Raw genomic sequence first — 14,097 nt, 5'->3', positions numbered from 1 at the left:
TATAAAGTGGGGGGGGGGGCCTGAATCTGGCTGGATATCTTTGCCCTTTTGACGCCCCTGTCACAAATCCTAGACAAGAACCTTTGGCAAAATCCTTCCCCAAAGAGCTATTCTACATTACCTTTGTTTGATGATGTTTGAGCTGGACTCTCAGGAGATGACAGTTCTTTAAGCTTGTACACACACAGAACATGTTGCAAGTGGTGAAGGACAGCCGCACCTATGCACATGACATATGGCTGCATTGAATATTCCACATGAAGCAGCCTCTTCGCATCGCCTGAGCCCAATAAACCATAAGACTCAGAAACAGCCCAGAGTCAGGTCTTGATCTCACGATCTGCTACAAGTCCTGTCGTGCAGCTGCCCACTTTTGCAAGCAATGGTTAAAATTATGCTGGCGATTAAAGAAGCCGGCCCATTACTCGTGTCAGATGTTGTGCTCCACCGTGACTATATATTGTCGGCATCAGGGGCGTTGCTGGGGATTTTGGGCTCCGTGCAAATCATATTGGGTCCCCCCAGTCCAGAACAATCCAGTTATTTTCCAAATGTAGTCCTCCTGTCACTCAGGGGCCCTTGCAACCGTCCTAACTTTCCCCTGCCTTATGGCGGTCCAGGTCAGCCTTAAATGCCAAAAAGTCAAAGGCACAGGTTTGTACAGCCATATGGAGCAGGTCTCCTGAAAATGAAGGTCCAAATTACCCGGCGATGGCATCGTGAACTGCGGTGCCTCTAGCAACAGCGCTCACTGAATCAGGGAATACAGTGAGATGCCTAGCGCACCTCCGACGGAGGGACAGCGCTCACTGAATCAGGGAATGCAGTGAGATGCCTAGCGCACCTCCGACGGAGGGACAGCGCTCACTGAATCAGGGAATGCAGTGAGATGCCTAGCGCACCTCCGACGGAGGGACAGCGCTCACTGAATCAGGGAATGCAGTGAGATGCCTAGCGCACCTCCGACGGAGGGACAGCGCTCACTGAATCAGGGAATGCAGTGAGATGCCTAGCGCACCTCCGACGGAGGGACAGCGCTCACTGAATCAGGGAATGCAGTGAGATGCCTAGCGCACCTCTGACGGAGGGACAGCGCTCACTGAATCAGGGAATGCAGAGAGATGCCTAGCGCACCTCTGACGGAGGGACAGCGCTCACTGAATCAGGGAATGCAGTGAGATGCCTAGCGCACCTCTGATGGAGGGACAGCGCTCACAGGAAGTCTTGGGACACTTGCTTAAGTCAGTAAAAAATACTGCAAATTTATTGGTTTCAGGATGAAAATTATTACTTTATTCATGTTTGTAAAAAGTATTAATCGTGTTTGAAAAAAACAGCAGGTTTAAGTAAGACATTCATTTCAAGTAGGAGTAAACTGACACCCAAATTATAGTTCTAAAGGAGCCACTCTGACTTTAAAACTTCATTAATGAGGAGTGTCACAGGGTGCTTATTATGTAGTAATACATTTGTAATAATATAAAACACCAAACATTTGTGTTTAATATCCCCAATGGGAGCCAATGACTACAATTGCAATTAATAGCAAAATGGTAAAAGAGTCTGTCAAAATAGCTGACACTTAAAAGAAATTGTCTGTGTGGATGATATGTGCAGATATGTTAAATGGTGCTTGTAAATGGGTTTTTGTTATGAAACAAACTTTTTGCTGAATTAAGCAAGTGTCCCAAAACTCCCTGTGATCACTGTATCATACGCATGTATAAAACAAGGAAAATGTTTCAGAATTACAGGTCTCACAGTAGGATTGTCTGGATGGGATGGTGAATGGACCCTGGAGATTTGGGCTTGGGTTAGAAAATGAGGCAAAGGGAATTGGTTAGGGCAGGGGTGGGGAACCTGATCCATGGAGAGCCGGTGTCAGTGCGGGTTTTTGGGATGGCCTCTCAGTCAGCCAATAACAGTGGATTCCAAGGACTGGAGTTGAGAATCGCTGCTTTATTATTGGCTGACTGAGAGGTCATCCCAAAAACCCGCACTGACACCGGCTCTCCATGGATCAGGTTCCCCACCCCTGGGTTAGGGGATTGGGGAATGAAAGTAAGACTTTCATTTAAGCTTCAGTACAAGAGAATCACGCAGGAACACAGAATCCGGGATGTAGTGAGGGTTATGAAGGGTGAAGCTGCTTTGAGGGATGTGGGTCTGGATGCATGCATGTCAAGAAAGAAAGCAGAAGTTTTTTATTTGTATTAAGGCAAAGGTACAATGAATGAATGGGTTAATTAGTAGGAAATGTACACCCCCATGACAAACTATTATCATGTATATGAACAAAATAAATCTTTTTCTCAATGAAACACAACAAAACCTTCATATGGTAACATCTGTGGTGTAATTAGCTTAGGGAAGCGTGATTTCATTAGTTACTTGTCTACTTTGCATTCCGCTGTGTCACAATAGAGATAAAATATATATGAGTAGCCCTCACCCTGCTGGGGATTAATGATTACCTTTTGGTGTGGTTGCTTAAAATCCAAAATATGTTTATATATTTTAATCCAGCAAGGTTACATGTTAGTTTAACATAAGAAAGCCCTCAGTTTGAGGCATTTGCACCTAAAAATAGTCAGTTGAGTGGAATATTCAGTGAAAAAAATAAATCAGGACCAAACATTTGCCTCCATGTATCCAGCAAAAAAAAAAAAACTAACAGTTGTTTTAATCCTATATAAATAGATAACAGATGAGAAGTTACACAATGAATTGTTTGCTAGCCAATTAACATAAACACTTGCATGCATAATGTTTATCGTGATAATGAATGGAATACGTATGTGTTTTGCTCACAGTCTTGTTGAGGCAACTTGCTCCGACCCCATCTGCACAGATCCCACCCACTCAGTAAAGCGAGAAACAGATGCATGGTAGAGGTTTTAACCTGAGGGCATATTCCACAAAGCAGGATTTCCCAGTTAACTGGATAACTTAAGCCAGACCTGAAAACTGGGCAATAGGAAGAGAGGGAAGGGACATTCTTGTCGGGCAATATTTTAAGAAATTTGGCTTAAGTTATCTGGCTAATGAAGCAATCCTGCTTTGTGGACTACTCCCCTAGGTAGGTCATCTCATTTTAGTTTACAAATACACGCAAGTGACCAATGAGGAGGAAAAAGATTCTGTACAGTCAGGAATATTTACCCAGCAGCCTTGAAGAAACAAGAGTCAAATAGTCATACTTTTAAAAAATCTAGTCATCCCTCCACCCATTTACACAGTGGGGGCAAATCAATAAACAAACAAAACAAATGAATAATGATCTTTTGCTATTAAATACTACCATGTACTTTTAGTTCAGGTATAATCTTTATTGACCATTTGTCCAAGTACAGGTACAGTGGAATTATTCTCTTAACCTGCCTCTCCATGGCTGCAGGGGGGGGGTCACAGTGAGGGGTCAGGCAACATGCAGCACCCTTAGAGCTGGGGGTTAAGGGCCTTGTCCATGCCCATGGACATGTGACTGTTCTGCCAACACCAGGTCTTGAACTCATGACCTTCTGATCAGAGGCACAGCCTGCAGAGTCACTTACCATATGTATGCCTTCTATGCACTCAAGTGGAGTATCAGGTATAATTATCCGTTCATTTTCCAACCACTTATCCCAGGTTTGATAGTGGCAAAAATATGGAGGTTTACATTAAAGAAAATCATTACCTATTTTTGTCTATGATTTTCTGCACCGCAAGTGCTATTTTCATCCTTTGTCTACAAACTGTATCTGTGTTTTAACATCCAGGTAATTCAAAGTTTGTCAGCTGAATCTGAATATATTTGCCAAAGGATTTCTGAGCATTTAAATGTTTAGATGTATCGGGATGTATTTGCCAGCAAATAAAGGAATACAGACGTTCCTCTACTTACGAATGAGATACGTTCCGGACGGCCGTTCGTAACTTGAAATGTTCGTAAGTCGTTATTCAACGTCATTTTAAGGGTATACACAAGTACTGTACAAAGAACTAGGATGCTGGGAGTACGCACACTATACTGCTGCATCGTGGGAGTAGCGGCCAGAAGTCGTACTACGCAGAATTGGCGCGCAGAAAAAAAAATTGATGTTGCGGACAGGAAACGGGAGCCCAACGAACACAATTTGGACTTGCAGTCCTCTTCGTTCATACGTCTGAAAGTTCGTACGTTGAAATTTCATAAGTAGAGGAGCGTCTGTAACTCACGGAGACATGATTTAGGAGTTGGAGCACTTCTGTGTCTGTCTGCTGCGGATTCAAAGCCAGAGAAACAAAAGAGCATATCCATGTCAGTCTCATTGTTGTGATATTTAGCACAAATGGCAATAAGCGCAATTAGTTCTACTAATTTGACTACTGCAGATGTTTACACACTTCTGCCGTGCAGGTGTTTCTTAGCCTCCCCAGTTTGTATAAAGGCAGTGGGTCATTGTAGCTTCAGTGAAGGCGGCAGTGTACAGTGCACCAACTGGGGAGCCTACCTGTGGGAGTCCACTGAAGGAGGGCACCTGCCACCACTGATTATCCTCTTTGCAGAATGGGCTGCTAGCCCCTTTTTAATGAATTGTATTCCATGCCCCCCCAGCCGCCCTCCCCAAGACAGCACACCTTTCATCATGGGTAGAAGTGTTGTTGCTGTCCCAGAAAGTGTCTTTTATCTCCAGTTCTCTCCTCCGACCCGCCTCACCTTTTCTGTAGGCCTCTGAAGCTTCCAATTTGCCACGAAGACTCAGTTCATCCTCGCCTACGCTACCCGTCATTCTCGTCACGTTCTGGCACTCAGAGAATCGTAGATTTCTTCTGACAACTGCTCTGTGGCTTTCTCATCTAGATGCTCCTTCTCTTACGTCCCTCTGGCCGAAAGGGGAAGAATGTTTACTCATCTGTCCCGAAGACTCATTCTCTGATCCTCTCTCTTCATATATCTATCTCTTACTTTAAATTTGACAGTTTAACCATCACTCTGCCTACCCGGCTCCCCGCTGCTGTCCTCTACCGCTCATTTTGTGCCCTTCGCTCTTTCCCAGATGACCTCAATATCTTGCTCAGCTCTTTCTCAACCGACTGCTCAAGCCTAATTCTTCCGAGCAACTTTGACATTCATTTATTTGACGCCTAGTCTTTTCATCCGTATGTCTGCACATGTCTGTCTGCTTGTACTCATACGACCAGCAACCAGCTTGGCCTTCAAGGAACAGCAAAACCCTCATTCCCCCAATTAAACTCCTCCATGCATTTCATAGCTGCCCCCCATCCCCATTTGTCCCTTCATCCATCTCCACCTCCTCTTCCCTCCGTCACAATCCTTGCTTCTTTTCCGCTCATTCACCAACTCTGCAGTCTCACAGTGGACCCAGAGTGCAATCGGAACCTCCTCCCATTCTCCCCTCATACGTCCATCCATGCATAACCCTCCTTGAGCCCCAGGCATCTCGACTCACTTTACGGCAGCAGGACAAAGCCGCGTGTGGCAGAAAGGACGTGGCACGATTCCAAGAAGCAAACCGACCCGGTGACCTACAGTACAAGAATCTCATGGCTTCATTCCACTCTGCAGTTTCTGCTGAGATTACTTTATTTTCGGATAAACCCCAGTTTGCTATTAATAGTCCATGAAAATTCTTCTCCACCTTCTTTTCTTACCCCTCAAACACCTTCATCTTCTCTTATTGTATATAGTTTCGTCTCTTCATCAAGGAGAAGGAGGCTGACATCATCAAGTTAATTTTCTTCATCTCTGAGTTGTGCCGTGGCTATAATATTTGCTTTGACACTTTGAATGCACTCTTCTTAGACATCAACTCACTTCACAGCTTCTCATGATGCCAATACACTGATGATCCAGAGCTCTGCCTCGTCTTCTGCAATAAACTTTCTTTCCGGTATCTTGGTCTGGGTGGCAGACAGTCAATTCCAATTCAATCTGTAGAAGGGTGACATTGTCCATATCCCAGTTATCTGAGCACTTCCCCGCAACATTACTATAACACAAATTCAGTTGATGGTAAGGTCATCTATACCATCCATTGGGTGACCCTTGAAAAGTACATCGCCGTACTTCCTTACATAGCTGTAATAACCTGGTCCTGCAGATTTGCAATACACAGAATCTGACAGATTTGCCCTTACCTCATGAAACTGTCAGCCCATCTGTTGGTCCAGGCTATGATCATCTCTAGACTCCAGTCCCTGCTGACTGGGTTTTTGACTTCCCACACCAAATCTGTCCAGTTCTTACAGAAATCTGCAGCATAAGTTGTTTGCAGGTCCCCCGATGACATGTATCTTCTCTCCTGGTCTCTCTTCATTGGCTACCTGTTAGACCTTATATCCCATTCAGGATCTTAGTCCTGACATGCTATGCTGTCAAGAAAACATATTGCCATAGATGGCCATAGATCAAACTCACAGTATGTTCCTTACTGTTTCTCAACATCAGAAGTATGTCTGAATGTCATAAATCAGAATCTTGTCTGTTTTATCTTTGGTTGCTGTAAGGTAGAATGAGCTTTTCCTGAGCTTCAGGGCTACAGAATCCCTCTCAAAACTCATCTCTCCAGATTATTCTGCAGCTCCAAACCCGTCATTACATCCTATTTGCAATCAAAAGCTTTCTCCCTTTAATGAGCCCTTATGGATATGTTCATAACTTTCTGTTTTGGGGTTCCCATGTATTATACAGTATTCATACTTGTATAGCCTGAGTCTTGGAGGAAATGTATTCTATCATAATTTATGTCTTAAATTTCGTTGTTGGCAAACTATGTTTCACATTTGCAATTGTCGTATCACTGGTAAAGACGCTGAAAAACATCTGATATATTAGTTGATGTCTGTTTGTTTTATACGGTTCATATTTGCACTGACTGGTAAGTTGCTTTGAAGAAAAAGCCTCAGCAAATGGATAAATGTAAATGTGAATCTGGGCACTGTGATTCTTCCAGGGTACTGGACTGTGAGGCTGATACAAATTCCGAAATACACACTTTCACAACAATGCACAGCTTTTCATTTTCACATGTATCTTATCTTTTCATGCATCTGCTCCACAGTATTGAAAACAGGATCACTAATTATATTTTATAATAATGCTTGAAATGAAAATATGGGTTAGCAAAACAAAACACCTCTAACTTCCCAGATTCAGAAAAAGCACAACATTGGATGCAAACCTACAGCTATAATGGTCACTTTTACGGAACGAATGAATTTCTGAGTCAGTTTGTTTGCCTCTAAATTTGTCTTTCTATATTGGTAATCCATCTCATTTTCACCATTCTGTGATTCATACGGTGATTACAGACAGCATGAGTCATACATGCTATTTGATATCTCTCACATAAAATTGAAAACACGCAAGGTCTAAGAGGCTTATTGCAATGCAATAACACAGACCACTGTTTGTAGTGGGTTAGGCCAAGATCTGAATAGTAAGTATTTCTGGCTACTTAAATCTAAGAAACAAAGACCTATATCTACTCCTATGTATATAAAAGCATTTAATTATATAATTGGTTAATTCCATCCATCCATCCATTTTCCAAACCGCTTATCATTCTGGGTCGCGGGGAGTCCGGAACCTATCCCGGAAGCAATGGGCACAAGGCAGGGAACAACCCAGGATGGGGGGGCAGCCCATCGCAGGGCATAATTGGTTATTTTTGAGAGATAAAAATGAGGTTTATATTTGTGTGAGGGAAGAAAAAAACATTCTGGTGTTAACAGGGGATGATGAGAAGAGGAAACACCTGACAAGACATTTCGTGAAAACGCCGATCTAAATTTAACAATGACGGTGATCCTCTGGTGAATTTACCGTATGCAGCCAGAAGGTGGAGACACAACAGCACGTGGTAAGAGCGTTTTGGGTGAAGGCCAACTGTCAACACAAAAACCAAGGGGTTAACTTAGGGGGGTGTTAAAACTGAAATAGCAGAGCCGGGACGACTTGATAATAAATACACACACGTAGAAAACATATAAAAAACATCAAAGATTTCAAATACTTTTTCTGAAGTCTTTTGAAAACTGGCTAGATTTTGTGTGTCTGTTCTCATAGTGAACATGTTCTCATGTGTTTAAAGTACATATGAGTTCCATGTGAAACCTTGTAGCCTTTTAGAGAAAATGTAATCTATTCAGTTTGAAGTGCACACTAACATACAGGATTTGAGTGTGCAACACAAAAAGAACTGGTCTCAGTTTCCAGATCAGTCCGTGTACATATTACGTTTCTTCAGTAGGTTTCTTTTTATAAAACCGACCAAACGATGTGTGTGTACAATCCCACATATGTTTTGTGTTTTGTACAGAAATATAACGCTATTAATGCTTTATTTGGGGGCGGCATGGTGGTGCAGTGCTTAGCACTGTTGCCTCATACCTCTGGGACCCGGGTTCGAGTCTCCGCCTGGGTCACATGTGTGCGAAGTTTGCATGTTCTGCCCGTGTCGTCGTGGGGTTTCCTCTGGGTACTCCGGTTTCCCCCCCACAGACCAAAAACATGCTGAGGCTGATTGGAGTTACTACATTGCCTGTAAGAGTGCATGTGTGAGTGACTGGTGTGTGAGTGTGCCCTGTGATGGGCTGGCCCCCCCATCCTGGGTTGTTCCCTGCCTCATGCCCATTGCTTCCAGGATAGGCTCCGGACCCCCCACGACCCAGTAGGATAAGCGGTTTGGAAAATGGATGGATGCTTTACTTGAATATTTGTGTATCTGCAATTGGTCTCAGTAAAATGAAACAAATTGAATGGCGCATTTTTTAAATTGTTATATTATGCTGTTGTCGGGTGTAATCCTTATTGCTTTCTTTGTTATCTTTTTATGCATCATTCGACCAACGTTACCATGCGCCAAATTCGGCAAACGCAAATATCACTAGAGGGCGCTGTTGTGACATTCACCCTTTAGAAGCAGTATTCGAGACCTCAAATAACGAAAAATATCATCAGGAATTGACATTCAATAGAATTCTTTGTGCATATGTTACAGATGTTCCTATATTTTTCCGAATTGGTTCATTAAGGAAGAAGGTAAAAGAAAGTCTTTTACCGGAATATGTCTCAGCACTCATACACTAAAGGAAACCCCTACAGACCCAAATCATTTGCTGTACAACCAAAGGAAAACAGGATCCTTTATATTAAGTGAATACAATCTCTGGACCTTGTCCATATAACTTTGAGGAATGTTTGCCTCTTTGTGCCCTTGATTCCAGCTACGTAGATGAAAATACAGGAATTGCAGGCCTATAGATAGAGGTAACAACACAGACACTAGTAATACAGCTGAAGGCTGAGAAACAGGTTTGAATGGTCCGGCAAAACTGAAGATGCACAGGCCAACACAATTACAGGGACAGGTAAAATGGTGGCCTGCAGTGTAGTGGAGGAACAGATACCGGGACAGCTGCAGGAACAGAGAGCATGAAGACGTCCTCGCCCACTCAGCGACAGAGGATGCAGTCCTTAGAGTCGTACTTAGTATTTGTCTTTGCGTGAGCTGGTATAATTGTAAGCAGGAGTTTACAGACAACTCTTTCGAGTTGACTAATTGTGGTCTGGGGAAATCCCAGGGCAAAATCAGACACTTTGAAGTGAAAAGACTAAAACGTAGCGAAAGGGACCCACTAAATCTGTTTTGACAATGTCAGTTTAATTACTTCGTTCTATTCTTTTTTTTTCATGGGAATAACCTTTTGTTTTACTCCTATCTTTTAAATTGAATATACTCAGAGGTGTGTGCAGGTCATATGAGCTGGTTGGCACTACTTTGGCTTCAAGCCTTCAGGGCTGTGGGTTTGATTTTGCATGTTCTTGTGGTGTTTGTGAGGGTTTCCTGTGGGTGCTCTCGTTTCCACAATCAGCCTGACGACGTGGTTTTGGTGAGCGTCCGCTCGTTATGCATGCACCGATACGGACTGGCATCCCAATCAGGCTCGTATCTTGTGCTTCCTACGGTAGGATCTGGATTGATGAGTGATTAGGGAAGACCAGTTAATGGATTATGCAAATTACCACTCAGAAATGAAGTGAGTATATTTTGCATATTTGGTATTGCAAAATGAAGGGTTCTGGTTTTTGTATGGAGTAAATTACCCTTCAAATAATTACTTTAAACTGAATCTTTCCATATGCTTCATTCAGCTTGGTCTGTAACTGGCTGGGGAGGCAAGGGGCAGGGGCAGCCAGCCAGGCAATAAAACAAGCAATGTATGTATTTCAAACAAAAATACATTTAAAGCAGAAGAAATGGTTCATTCCTACAATGTGCATGTTACGTAAAACAAATTTCGGGGTCATTCCTGCCGTAATATATGAAAAAGCCATGCCTAAGCACGTACAGAAATTCGAAGAAAAAAAAGAAGCGAAGTGAATTGCAGGAGAAAATTGCATGTAGGGTACATTCAACTTCGAACCGTTTGTAGGGAAAATACAAAGTGAACAAGTTTTTTAATTTTTTTTTTAACTAAATAGTGAGACCTGCAAGCGAGCGAGAGAGTGCAAAGTGAGGGAGAGACAAGCAGCGTGAGGAGGAAATAAATAAGTGAACCGTCCTACCCCCTTTTTCTCCCCTCAAAAAAGCTAGTTCTTGGAATCGTGTGTCATTTCTACCTCCCAGAGCCTCTCAGCCGAGACAACCGGCTATCAGAAGCAAGCAGACGGCTGCCCCTCCTTGTGTCGCACCTAGGCAGACAGCAGCAGCCCCTAGTGCGCCGGACATGAGCGCATTGACAGCTGTCGCTGCGGCCGGACGCCCAGACTGGACGCCCAGATAGTACTGTCTTCTTGCCCGGTAAGACCGGCCTTGCCGGGGGTTGGGAAACGTGCGTGGATCGGCGGCTGATTAGTTCTCCAATACTGGTGTTAGTAGCGATGCAGAGAGAGAGGGGGCTTTCGGGGACCGTTCCTTCCTGGAGGGTGTTTACACTGTCAAAGTTTGTCATACTTTCTCATGCCCTCGCTGCACGGCTGCTTGCCAAAGAGTAAAAAAGAAATTAAGAAAGGAAAAATCCATTGATGGGCTCAAAAATGTAAATTGAGTATATCCAGTGCAAAATCTAGTGCACTCAAAAGTTTACATGATCGGTCTGCTTTGCTATAGCATGTCTCTGGAAGTCAGCCTTCCAGGTTGCTGGTACTTAAGACGTTTCTTCCGCATGACAGCTGCACTCAGATGCTCCATGGGAAGCCAGAGTGAAAACAAGATGATGCAGACCACACTAAGCACTAATAATGGGATTTAATGCAACTTTTTTTTGTTATGGAAAGACATGTTAGGCTCTTCAGTGTATGTGGGGAGGGGTGGGTTGTACAGTAAGGGCTGATAGCAGCCTGAATCGACGAGGTGATGTTTCATAAACCCCCACCAGCCACCCCCATCGATCTCCCGCTGACGCCTGTCTGTGAGAAACTGAAACCAAATTCCTGATTAAACTGCTTGCTTGAGAAACGTGAAACTGGAAAAGCGGGAGAAAAAAAGAGACGCCTGAATGTTACTGGGGGTTATGGGAACCGCGACGGATGCATCTGGGAATGGATTCAGCCTCATCAGAAACACTAACAGACTTTCTACAGAGATCATCTTCATACTTATCTGTCCACCCATCCATTTGCCACCTGCATATCCGGTACAGGGCTGCTCCTGGGGGGGTACACCCTGCAGAGGATCACCATCACAGGACACGGACACACACATCCAAACACAAAGAGAAAATACCTGTTCATCTAACTGAATGTCGTTGCACTGCTGAGTGAATCCAGACCATTTACAACAGGGCTACTCGATTGGTGGACTCCAGTCCCTGTCTGAGGTACAATTTAACCCAGACCACGCCATCGATCTGCCCACCCACGCTCGATGAACCACTCCTCGATCAGCAGAAGCTATCGAGGGGGGCCACTCCCGCAGAAAATTTAAACAGAGGCAGTGGATCTTGGCTTTGTGTCGCCGGTGGAATTTGTTCTTCAAACCCCCCAACCAGAAGGGTGTGCGGAAGCAGGGTGGGCCACTGCACCACCATGCCATCCTCACCCAAAAAATATGAGACAGAAATTATATTGTACCTAGATCAGGTGATGCTGTAAGGAGCTGTCATCCAAGAGGCAGGAATGTAAGACAGGCGAAGTCAGGTTAAGTGAAATGAAACATACATATGGAACATAAATCCTTCTTAAACTCACATGAAACATTGATACATAAGTTGTGATGATGTTCCTCTCTGGCTCTGACAGACGTTTTAATGCTGATGAGAAAAAGTTATGCTGACATAAATTAGACATTTGAAATCTAGTGTCGTCTCCGTGCTGCAGCTGGATTATGCTCTATTTGGCTAAAAACACCGCTGTGGGGAACAGAGGGAGTTCAGTGCGTTTTGTGAATGCAACAGTGTGCCATGAAACTAGAGCAGCCATAAAACTACAGGAGCCTATGGGAGTCATAAAGCACAAACCAATTAATGCTACTTCTGCAGATTGTGGCATGTATAGTTAATTATGTAGTATGTTAAAAAAAAAAAAAGACATTAATATTTACTGCCCCGGAGGTGTACGTTCACAGAATCTGAGTCTGTTCATCGCCGTACCTTTCAGAGTTATCAAAACATTCTGTTTCTCCAGTTTGTCAAACATTGCATTCAGAAAATCTTTTTGAGCTTTTTTAGCTGATGAAATTACACTTGGTATTTTTGACAAGGAATTATCATGCGCAAAACCAATGGGATAAATGGAAAGTTCAACTTCAATCTGTCTCAGTCTATTAGTTATCGCATCTGATATGCATACTCCATGCAGTACAATGACTGGAGGAACACAGTTTTTTAGATACACGATAAAACGAGTGAAATTGGTAGACAGAACACAGTATTAAGCACGCGCACATTCTTCTTCAGGCAGTAAATGCTAAGAAACTCCGAATATTACATTTCCTGGGAGGCTAAAACATGACCTGCTTGTACTGAACAGCTGGAGCACAGAATCACATCACAGGATCAATTCACTTATCTATACACTGCAGTGGAGGGAGATCCCCTGCCCTGTGAGTCCCGGGATAAGCTGCAGACTCACTGCAGCCCTATACTGGATAAGTAGCTGGGCCGATGGGAGAAGGATTGTTTGCAGAAGTCAGGGGCGTATGCCTGGTAGTGTGGTATGTAAAATGTGGGGCTCCAGCCCTTGACAGGACCCTCCCTTTCGCTCTCACCCACACAGACAGTAAGTATATCGTGTTGTACTTGTGCTTGAGTCTTGGTTTTTTTGAATACATGATTTTTGTTACTATTGCATATAGTTTTTTTTTTTTTCAGCTGTCAGGTTCCGCAGCTGGAAATAACAGAATCTTATGCATCCTTTCTCTTCATGGATCAGTCAAAACCAATGAATTATTGCAAATACACTGAGTTCAAAGACAGACGGCATACTCTCAGATGACGGAGGTGGCATGCTTAGGTTCTGTTAATACTCTATTTAATCCTTTCTGGTTTGTAGTGTGTTGTCAGCTTTTAAAGTTTGTTTTCAGGTGACAGTCAGATTTCCTGTGGATACTCCACAATGCATGGCCCTATGAGTTATTAGTCACGACAGCATAACTCATATCTAAAATCGAGAAGGTGCCATTCGTTCTGTTTTAACATGCTTTAAAATTCGCAGATGTCAGCCAGCGTGGCTATACTCTGCGTCCTGACATTCTGAAGGTCACCGGAGAGGAATTTAATCGCATTACAGTCTTATGTCAGACGGACATAAATGTGAGTGAACGTTCTCAGATGTTTTCAGGTGTTTGGGTAGGCGTGATTAACAGAGTGCTGAGTGGCTGTAAGCAGTTCGGTAGAGGGAAGGTTACAGGACCCTTGGTTCTCGTGAAGCTCACACGTAGCACTTATACGTGGCCTACGGGGCCACCTCTGGTGCTGGGCTTCCATATTCCCCTTCACATGTAAAATGAAAGGACAGTACTCATGTCTGCAACATCGCAGACTTCAGCTGGGCCCCTTGTTTTGTTCTGAATAAGTACATTTCACTTTGGCTTGATGTTGAGGGATGGTTGAGCGATGCAGTGAGTTACCACACTGGATTTTTACCTGTGCTGAAATTAAAACTATTAA

The 14,097-nt window shown here is 43.6% G+C and overlaps 1 protein-coding gene and 1 long non-coding RNA gene across 3 annotated transcripts in view; one reads left to right on the top strand and one right to left on the bottom strand.

Moving 5' to 3' along the window:
* Positions 1 to 5,614: 5,614 nt before the first annotated feature.
* On the bottom strand, positions 5,615 to 7,878 carry LOC125747135 (uncharacterized). The gene is made up of 3 exons (XR_007399177.1): positions 7,811 to 7,878; positions 6,124 to 6,357; positions 5,615 to 5,917 (listed from the first exon to the last, which is right to left on the bottom strand). It is a non-coding gene; the product is annotated as an uncharacterized LOC125747135 (long non-coding RNA).
* Positions 7,879 to 9,883: 2,005 nt separating this feature from the next.
* The window catches only part of ripor3 (RIPOR family member 3), a 31,698-nt gene continuing 27,484 nt past the window's right edge, over positions 9,884 to 14,097 (top strand). The window contains exons 1-2 of one of the 2 annotated variants that reach the window (XM_049021902.1): positions 9,884 to 10,026; positions 10,617 to 10,790. The gene's annotated coding sequence lies outside the window, so the exon portion shown is untranslated. Of the gene's footprint in view, positions 10,027 to 10,540; positions 10,791 to 14,097 lie in introns of those variants that run through there. The other variant, XM_049021901.1, reaches the window with a different exon arrangement.

This window comes from Brienomyrus brachyistius, chromosome 8 (genome assembly GCF_023856365.1).
Source record: "Brienomyrus brachyistius isolate T26 chromosome 8, BBRACH_0.4, whole genome shotgun sequence".
Classification (NCBI taxonomy): Eukaryota; Metazoa; Chordata; class Actinopteri; order Osteoglossiformes; family Mormyridae; genus Brienomyrus; species Brienomyrus brachyistius.
Note: the sequence above shows the minus strand (reverse complement) of the source record. Positions and strands in the feature narration are given on the sequence as shown.